Raw genomic sequence first — 10,859 nt, forward strand, 5'->3', positions numbered from 1 at the left:
TACACTCATGTACATACTGTATAGCCACTGGCTAGATTGAACTGCATGTGCTTGTAATCCTTCTTTTTAAATCAGTGTGTTCAAGAAAGGAAAACTATACAACACATACTATAACAGTGTTTCTAAAAGCTTTTACAGGAAAGTTATTGGCAATTTCTTCAAAAATGTAACATTTTTAACATTACACCACTGGTGTAATGAACTTGTCGGTTTGGTTTTGAAGCTCTGCCTTGTTGTGACCAACATGTCACCAGCATTCTCGCTGGAAACAGTGACACACAAATAATACAATCTCCTTTAAATAACTGTACTTAAAGGGGAAAATGTGGCGGGAAAAGAACCAAACAAGGTGAAGGTTCTACTTTGGTCACAAATTGTGTTCCAGATAGCAGTTATTGCAATTAGGAATTGCGCCTTTGTTTATCCTTGGAACAAAAGTAGATTAACTTTTGTTTGACTGACGACTGTTTTCAAATGAGGAGGAGGAGCTGAAAAGTTGTGAATTGCAGGCAGGAAAACGCTCAAGTATTTAAGCCACTGTAGAGAAACAGCACAGCCAGTACTTAGTTGAAGAATTTGCAAGGGGAAGCAGCAAGCCAAGTGAAGTCAATTTCTTGTGGTCTTGCTATTCTGCAAAGGCTCTGTGGGCCCAGTTTCAGGATCTGACTTGAGATTTCATGTTGTTAAGCGGGATCACACATTTAGTAATGTACAGTAGGTGATAAAAAGTGATAGTCGATTCACTCAGAGAAACACCCTCACCCGTTTTTTTGTGGCCTTGATGACAACTGGCTTATTCAACTGGAGTCCACCTCCCAGGGTGTAACATAAAAATCGGTCTGAATGGTAGTACACTACCCTACTTTTATTGTCTAGCACAGCCTGACAATGTTGGAGATACCCATCCTTGTCTTAATCCTGGGCCAGTACTTGTAGTTTGGATGAAACACCCTTACCTTTCTCAGACTTGCAGGATATTACTCATTAATTAATCAACTGACTGGTCTCTTTTTGAATGGATACAATTATCAGCTTATCATTTAATAACCTTAGCCTTACATAGAGCTGTTCTGCATGTCCACTTTTGACACCTCCTAAATAACCACACCCCATTTTCTGCTAATTAGAACTAAGTTAATCAACCACTATACAGTATATATTATATTTGTTTTTATTTAGTGTGAACTATTTTTGTTGGTCTTTTCTTCACAAGATACTAATATCTGAGGTACATTCTTGCTCCAGCATGACAGCCTTATAGCTAGATCTCTAAAGCTAAGCAAGGCTGGTTCTGGACAGTACTGGCATGGGAAAAAATTGAGAGAGTCAGGATGCTGGAACGAATGGTGCTTGTGGATTGGTAGACAGCACTGTTCTCTCTGCACCAGAATTTCCCAACCAATGAATTTGAAAAATTAATGCTTAAAATAGCAATAGTTGATATTTTTGCTTATTATAATTTCAAATGCATTTAGGATTCTAAATTAATTTTACTCATAATTAAGACATACAGCACCACTGCTCCTAATGTCCTTCTCATTGTTCTAAAATAGTAGTGGAAAAATCACACTAAAATGTAAGATGAGTGGGGAAAAAGTATTTAACTAACACAGTTTAACATTCCCAGGTTTATTGAGTCATTAAAGAGTTGTTTTAGTTTATTTATTTTCCATATAAAACAGTTATTTTGATCATTACATGCATTTCATCCTTTAAGATTTTTTAAAATAAATAATAGGTGTTGTCAAAGCTCATAAGGCACTTAAAGAACAAATGTACAAAATGAGTTATGCAAGTAATTGTATTTATCCTAAAGCGACATACATGTATCAAGCAGGAACATGCTGTATAAATATTTCTTTCTGCTGATCATATCTTGACACCTGAGTGTTTAAAAAAATAACAAACTTTGTCTTAAAGGAATTCACACTGAAAAGGTGATAAGGAATAAGGATTGGAATGTGCAGTCCAGTTTAGCCTTTGTGATTAATGTGCACTGGAGATAAGGAGGATAATATTGGGACCACCTTTACAGTATTTTCACATTAAACATTGATCACAGTGACAGATTCAAACTTTTATATAGCCCGTGGCACAGATGATAAAGACATCAAAAATACAATTTGAAATATGCGAGATGTGGCAGCAGATGCTGTAATAAGCTTGCATTTTAACATCAGAATACTAACAGTATCTCTAAGTGTGTAGGACGGCTCTTTGAACAGGCAAGCTCATATCCACTAAATGCTTGCCTTGGGGCCAGCAGTTCAGCGTTGTGATCTTCTAATGTATCTGAATTTATTATGTTCTGTAAAATGGTGTTGGATAAATGGGATCTCATTTTTAAAAAGTTACCAGAAAGTGCATACACCAGGTCAGGGTTTACACACATCTTAGAAAACCTACTAAGCATCATTGTGAGAATGCAATGTGGCATGTAGCGTTCTGGTGCATTGATCACATTACAGTAAATATGGTCACCATAATGTGGTACTCGTCCTAAAAGGACATACCTTCCTGCATGATCCCAGCTCTTAAATGCAAAGTTGTTCTACTTGCACAAGAGAACGTGATCAGGAACACACTCACATTATTTGTGCAAAGGTTCCATTCTTGCTTAGGTAGAATATGGTATTGGCCTGTGTGGACATATGGAGAACAGTATATTTAAAAGTGACCTCAAGGTGTTTGCTGGATGTATTCTCTTGAGTATTATTGGCAGATAATTAGACTCCAAGAAGGATCTTGTCTCACATCAGGGAATGGGAGGTTGTGGTGTCGTAGCTGGGGTCTATATCTGGTCAATCAACTCCCAGTTCTATCTGGGGACTCAATGATAACAAGTGGTCACAATGCTTCTTGGAACAAGGATAGCATTGCAGCAAATTACACTATAATTTTTTTAATTTTATGTTATTACATGTGGAAATGCTTTCATTAGTCCTGATGAGCTTTGTGAAAGCACCCTTAGGTGTATTAGTAGTCTTCAGGAATCCAGGACATTCTTTCAAAAGCCAGAATCAAAATGATGATGATTTCAGTCTCTTACGTTTAACAGCCCCGTTGGTATGGAGGTTTGAGGTGTTACACCCACACAGTGCCAATTGTTCAATAATTAAAGAAAAACGAAAACAAAATCGTGTGAAGATTGTGCTGCAGACACTTTTGCACCAGCAGCTGCAGCAGCAGTTTTAACAAACAGTTGCCTCAAGCCTGGTGATGCCATGTAGGTTCAACAATGTCACTGTAAAAAAAAACATTGAGTGATTTTAAACCTCTGTTTCTAATAACATCATGAAAGTTCTTGTGTTTTTGTAAAAACATGTTTTAGAAGCCAGTTTTCTGTTTTAAATCCACTTCCTTTCTGATTGTGACCCTTCGTTTGTGTCTCATTCTTGATTCTGAAGCCTGACTTTGTCAAATCCCTTGAGAATTGTGAATACTTGAATTAGCTTCCCTTCCACTCTTCTCTGCACAAGACTAAAACATCTTTATTGCTTTTAGCCTGTTAGATTTGGACATTCTTGTGAGTCTGGGAATGTATCTGATTACTCTTCTGTGGATTCCTGGGCTGTAGTATCTTTTTTGTATCATGTTGACCACATTGGAAAGTACTCTAAATGAGGCTCTACCAGTGCATTGTGAAATCTTATCATAACATTGCTGTATTTAAATTTAATTATTTTAACTACATATTCTAGTGTTCTATTTATATTTTGCATTGCTTCCCAGCATTGACTAGAAGATGAATATAGGTCTACATAAACACTGGTTTGAAAATCTATAGCAAGTTTATTCAACAAAACCATCTTTTTTCTAAATCCATGTTGATTAGTCTCTTGCATCCTATTTCCATATAGTTTATTTCTAATTAGTGTTTCATATACAGTATTTATATGTAGTAGTAGTAAGACTTATTGGTCTATAATTACTTGGTTTGTCTGCTCTTTTTATGGATGGGTGCAACTTTAGCTATTTCCCAGAAAATGGACATTGCTCCTGTCTTGAATGATTGTTGGAAGAATTTTGCTAGCAACCTAAGAATAACATGCCATATTCCCTTAAATGTAATTGGTCGAACACTATCACCCTTGTTTATGTTAAGGGCCCTTCATACCTGTAACACTTCTGCCTCTATGCCTGAGGCATGTTGTTAATTTCTTCCTTGGTGAACACTTAAGTTAAATATTTATTTAATACACCAGTCATAACCTAGGGGTTCATCCTTTTTACTGCTTAAACAATTTACTTCGTCATTTACTGTTAATAACTGAAAAAAAAAATCTTTGTTTTAGCCCGTAAACCCCCCCAAGTCAAAATATTGCCAATTTCAAAACTTATTTCTTCAGATGACTGTATTCTGAAGGAGTGCGTTTTAAGTAACAAAAATAGGTAAAAAAAAGTTTTTATATCGAAAAACTTTTGCTGGAACTGGAACATTTAATGTTAGGCTGAGACCTCTAAGAGGAAACCACTTGAGAATAAGCTCACACTCAGCATTGTAAGGATTCAAGACAGGTGAAAAAAAAATGAAATCGCGCTTGATGGCACTTAAGTATTTGTGAAGTGCAGCAGGATCTAAGACATCAGTAAAAAAAAGTCTTTAAGAACCTGATCCCAGCTGGCAGTTAGTATGCATAAGGGGGTAGTAGCTACAGTTCGCAGAGTCTAATTGATACTTTGGTGTCATGCAGAACACACACAGACCTCAGACCCATCCATCTTCCTGTTCTTAAGGGGTCAGTGACTGGACCACAAAGCATCCTGAGCATCAGGAAGCCTTCAATCATGTGCCTGCAGATATTTAAAATGTTTTTCTTTTTTTTTTATCTTTTCCCTGCAGTTGTTACAGGTGACTGATAGTTTTGGTTTTTTAAACAGGTGTTGGTGTTGGAGCTCAACACTTTGTTCCCGATGAGCTGTGGCCAGTTGTATCGATGACTTAGCAATATTTGCCCTTAATTTTTCCCATGTATGTTCCTTGAGTTTGTGAAGGAGCCAGTAACTGTCATGTTAAGGGGCAAAATGCATATTTAATAATAAAAAACCTTTCTGGTGGAGAGAAATTCACATGTCCTAGAACTGCCTACTACTACCCCAAATGTTCTCCCAAGATTGAGGTGACATGTCATGTCGGTAAGGATGAGGGTAAAGTGGAAGGTGATCATGGCATCAGTGCACATCACCTTCTGTGAATGTCTGGCAGACTGTAGAATATTGCATTGTTGGTGGAAGCTGATCTGTCCTTCAAATGCAACCTATTGTTCTTGGACATTTTATTTTAAAATATTAATTTTATCCAAATGCGATATAGTGATGCAGTTGCATTGCAGCATTGCAACATTGGGGTCCTGGATTCAATTCCAGCCCCAGGATCTGAAAGGAGTTTGCATGGGTTTACGCTGAGTGTTGTGGTTTCCTCCCATAGTCCAATGACACACAGGTAGGGTTAACTGGGTTCTGGGAAGACTGACCCAGGTGTGAGTGTCTGTGTTTGTCTGGTTCTGTGTGTGCCCTGTGATGGACTGACGTCCCATCCAGGGTGTAGCCTGCCGCACGCACATTGCTTGCTGAGGCCGGCTTTGGCTCCCCTGTGACCCTGTATTGGATAAAGCAGAAAATGAATGAATGGATGTGTGTTTCTATTATTAAGGATTTACTAGTAAAGGTATGGGTTTTAGACATGTAGCCTTCCCAGAAATAAATGTTAATTCTGTTAATAGTAATTCATATTTATTAATTCACCAAACTTCCAACAACCACTCCTAGAGGCCCTCTAAAACTACTTATGATGGATCATTCCAGTCCTAAGCTACAAGCCTAAGACAGCCATAGCGTGGATTTCATACAGCCATAATCAATCATGGATTTTTGATTCCATTTTTTATTTGTTTTAATATAACAAAAGCAAAACACAGTGATTATATTCTTCCTGGATTGGTCCAAGTACGATGAATTCCAGGACAAAGCAATACCTGATCTTGGTGCTTAAAAGGAAAGTTTCATGAAATTTTGCTGCATGCTGCTTTGACATACCAATCTTAATTAAAGCGTATAGAGCAGGAAAGCCTCTGGAAATTAAATACACTTAAATCATGGCCAGAAGGTAAAGCTGTCTTCTAAAGGTTCCCAGGTGCGTGACAGCATACAGAAAACTATTTGCATGGTTATCAGAATACAGCTTCTCAGAGCCCAGCAAAACACCTACTTTGCTTCTTCTGTTTGCATATGCAGCTCTATATGTGAGAATGTCTGCCTCGTATTTCCAGTCCTTCTCATGGCAGGACAGAACAGAACATCGCTAATATGTTCAAGAAATCAGTTGGGTTCAGTGCCAGAACAGGACCACAGAGAATCGTCTTTTTTCCCTTTTAAGTATCAAGTTAGTGTAAATAGTGAGGTCAGAAAGCTGGGCAGCTGTTCAGAAAGCTGTGGACTGAAATGAGTGGGTTACCCACATTGTAATTACTTATAGTGCCTCAAAACCAGCTGTCATTTGCCAACCCTGTTCTTAATGTACTTGAATAAAACCAGACGGCTTAAGGGAGGTGAAAGTATGCTGTTTTGGTTGGGTATTTGCTCCTTGTAAGATTAAAACACTCATAGTTGCTTCACCAGGAGGCCTGCGAAGGCTTTGAGAGCTGAAAGTGTTCTCCTCCACTTCTTTTTCAGTTGTTGTCAAAGTTAATGCTGTTGTAAAGTGATTGGGTGAAAGGAGTTTCTTCAGCACTATGTGGTGTCTGTATAATGTGTGTCGCTATGTGATTGTTTGTCAAACTAAGGCCTTCCTGTTCTGGGCAGCATGGCTGCAGATCTCTGCCCATTGCTTGTGTCTACAGTGACTGTGATTCAGCCAGTCAAACATGGTGCAGCCACAGGAGTTCAGGAAAACAGAACAGGATCCCCATCTTCCTCCTGTTATCTGCGTTTCTCTATGGGAACCTATGAATCCTCACAGTGAGCTCCTCTTTTGTCAGACCTGCTGTCCAGTACAGCTAACACTGCCCTCTCCAAGGGCACTGCTACAGTAGTAGAGATATCAAGGACCTCAGCTCTTACTCCTTTTCACCTTTTAAAATCTGCATATCCAGAAAGTAATTTTATCCTGAAGTTCTCAGATCAGTATGACTTGTCATATGTGGTCCTGCAGCTTGTAGAAAGAAATAGGGAACCATTTTAATATAGTTCCTGGGCAAATAAAAACAAAGCATAAGAGTACTGATTTCCCAGTTCTCCTGACAACATTTACATGTGTGTATTCCCTAGAAACCGGATTCAACTAAGATTACATTAGATTACATCATTTAATTAGAAACTGTGAATACTGTGAACCATCATGGAAAATATAGAAAGAGTTGTTTGTTTAACCTTGTTGTGCTCACACATGTACGAGAGGACAAGCAGATCTAAAATCTCTCAATGCAGAAATGCTAGGCAGAGAAGAGGCTTATATGATATAAACCCAGACTAATTACTGTAGATTTGTCACATTTTGTTTATATCTCAATACTGTACATAACCTTCTCTAGGTAAGATTCTTTAGCTAACAACTGACTTGTATTTTTAGAGGCCAAATTTACACCACCAGTTAATAACTAAAGCAGGAAATTCATTTATATCTGTTCATTGAACATACTGAAGAAGCAGAGAATTTCTCTCACATTACTGTGATGCTTTTTAAATCTGGGATCTTATAGTAAGGTGTACTTACTATAAATGCCTGCATGGAAAGGAAACTGTGAAAAACATTTTGTTGGGGCAAACTGCGACACTGGAAAATGTCTGGATGGTGTACGCTTTAGCATTTTGCTTCCTGCTGTGAGAATAACTTGTAAAACCTTTTACCGATTTTAATTGGCTTTATAAACATCTAATTATCACAATGCCACAGGGAGAAATCAAACATTAACAGGTGTAAGACATTTTTCAAAGAATACATTTGACAAAAGTATGCATGCTGTCAAAAGGATTAAAGAATTATTGGTAGGTTTATAATTTTTGTGAGCTTTTCTAAAACTTTTGCTTTAAACATTTTACAGCTCAGCTTTGTTCATCCAACAATTTTGCTTTATTATGCTGATAGAGAATTATAGGCATCAGCACACATAGTGGAGTGGAGAGACACAAACTAAGATGGTTACAAGTTGGATACAAGACCTGAATTAATGTATTAGCATTTTCCAGTGACAAACTCTAAAATTATCATTTTTATTTGATAAATACAAAACAATTTATGTTGTCCTGCAGGATTATAAACCTGTAACACAGTGATATAAGCAGAAATAAAAACTCCTCCGTGATTTGTTTTTCCTAAATGTAATCTCAAAGTTATTTGCTGTGATGCACCCCAAAGTTATTTTCCAAGAGACCCCAAAATTGATGTCTGGGATGATCAGAGGTGATTCTGTGAGAACTGGGTGTTCTATAATATCATACAATGACATGTTGTAAATTGTTTTGAATTATTTATAACATATTTACAACATACAGGTATAAGGTGAAGAAAATACGTACAACTGTTTACATTGAGTTTTTAAAACTTTTTTAAATTTTAGAATGCTGTTATTTAGAGTTCTTGAGTTTTTATGTAATAATACATCTTTGGTATTTTACCCAGGAGTAAACCTTACTGTATGCTAAAATTAGTCATATTATATTATGTAAAGAGGACTTTAAACTGTTGGCAGACCATCATTTCGAGGTTCTGGTACAATATATAATAAATTCCATGGTTCTAGGATAGGGAGTGCAGTTCATCATGATTTGATTTTGTTATAGGTTCTCTTAGGCAACCCAGTCCTTCCCTGTAAAAAGACATGTAAAAAAAACATGACATAAGAAAAGTGCCCATGCAAAATATTTATTTCATAATTTCATACCTCTGCTATGATAAACACTTTTGAAAGGAAGCAGGACATCAGTGTTTGCAAAAGCATAAATGTTTTATTTAGAGTTTTTTTTTAAATACAAAACATTTTTTATAAAAAGTACAGGATTTTATATACTGCTTAATCTTTATTCTGTATGAAGACAGTTAACACTGTGCACTTAACCACTGTAGAAACATGAGGTAGTTTAATACGGAGTTCCTTGACTGAGGCTTGTCATCTGTTTCCCTAAAGGGGAGATTGTAATTAAAGGTAAGAAGAAATCCCATTAATCTTGCTTTGTTGTGCAGTTTTAAAAAACAAACAAATAAACAAAACATCCCAACAGGAGCCATACCTTCCACTCTGAATCATTTTCCCCAGTCTGTATCTAAAAGACTTTTCTAAAATGGAGTCCTGTTGTTTTTCATCTAACCCTAATGCACCTGTCTCAGGTGTACAGTAGGTTTCTGTTCTTATCAGACCTTGTGTGATGCTTAGTCACACACACCTCTGAATATTTCTGTGACTAATGTTTAGCACAGTATATTTGCATGATAGTTTTTCATGGTATTTACTATCATTGCAAATGAGTTTGCTTCAGCATTGTTTCTTTAATTGTGCAATGCCTTGCACACCTTTCTGTACTTTTCTGCCTTGTCTCTAATGCTTTAAAGTACTTTGTCATTTTTAATGCAGTGACTTTTCAATAATATTTGTGCTTTACTGAAATGCACCACCCGTGTCAATCTATAATCTTCATACCCTGTAGTATGTTGTTTAATTCCCTTTGAAAGAAGGAGTAACAACAAAGATTCTTTGTGCTTTTGTTAGTTGTTGACAAAATCAGATGCTTTAAAGAATGTGAACATACACTGCAATGCACTGCATTAAAGCCAGTCCCCAGCTATCCTTCTGTAGACTTCTGAAGTCTTATTTTGCAGCATCTGTCAATTTCGTTTTTTCCTGCAGCATCTTGGAAGAAGGGATGCAATTTATGATGTTTAAAATAAACCCTCTTCAGTGCGGCACATATGTGTGTTTAGTGTGGCATAGTTTTTTTATGCTTAACTTTACCTACCTGAAGTATATACAGTATATTTAAGAGTCATAACTTTTACAAGGGATGCTGAGAGACTTATTCCTACACCTTACACCTATAAGGCTCTACATGGCTTGGCACCTCAATACCTGTCTGAACTATTATCGCCCTACTCCCCACCTTGCAACCTCCGCTCTTCAAATTCTGCCCTCCTTACTGTCCCCCAAGCCCGTCTACATTGCATGGGCGACAGGGCCTTCTCCTGTTATGCCCCCAAGCTCTGGAACTCTTTGCCCAAGGATATCAGAGAGTCACCTTCTCTAAACTTCTTCAAATCCAGACTCAAAACCTTCTTCTTCAGAAAAGCCTTTACTTAACTGGTTCCATTCTTCACCCCTCTGCTCTTCTTAGTACCACCTTCCACAGTCTCCTCTATTGTTATTGTTGTATTGCTGTAATTGTAATTGTGTCTTATCTTGTGTATTCTTCTTATTTATTGTTGTAGTCTTCTTATTTATTGTTATTGTCATCCTGTAAAGCGCTTTGAGAAGCCACCGTTAAAGGCGCTATATAAAATAAAGTTTATTATTATTATATTAATATACACATTATTTGTTCTCGGCTATAAACATCTAATTCGATCAGTGAAAACAAAGCTTATAAGTTCTTTCCTTGTGTGTATGTCTCTACATGAAGTCTATCCCAATATGTTTAAAAAGAGCCACTTTAATTTTTAAACCTCCCAGATGTTTCTGCTTATGAGGGGATGTGGCTCAATAGTGCACATTAGGAGGTCATTATAAAATTCTTACATAGTTCCCTGCTAATTAAAGAGTCATTGCAGTAACACAGGTTCACAAAATATAATTTCTTATTTTAAACTGTGATAGAAACCCATAACTGGCAATCTCAAATTGAATATATGACAAAACTATTAGTGGTAAAATATC

The sequence above is a fragment of the Lepisosteus platostomus genome, chromosome 15 (assembly GCF_059453375.1).
Source record: "Lepisosteus platostomus isolate fLepPlt1 chromosome 15, fLepPlt1.hap1, whole genome shotgun sequence".
In the NCBI taxonomy this organism is placed as follows: domain Eukaryota; kingdom Metazoa; phylum Chordata; class Actinopteri; order Semionotiformes; family Lepisosteidae; genus Lepisosteus; species Lepisosteus platostomus.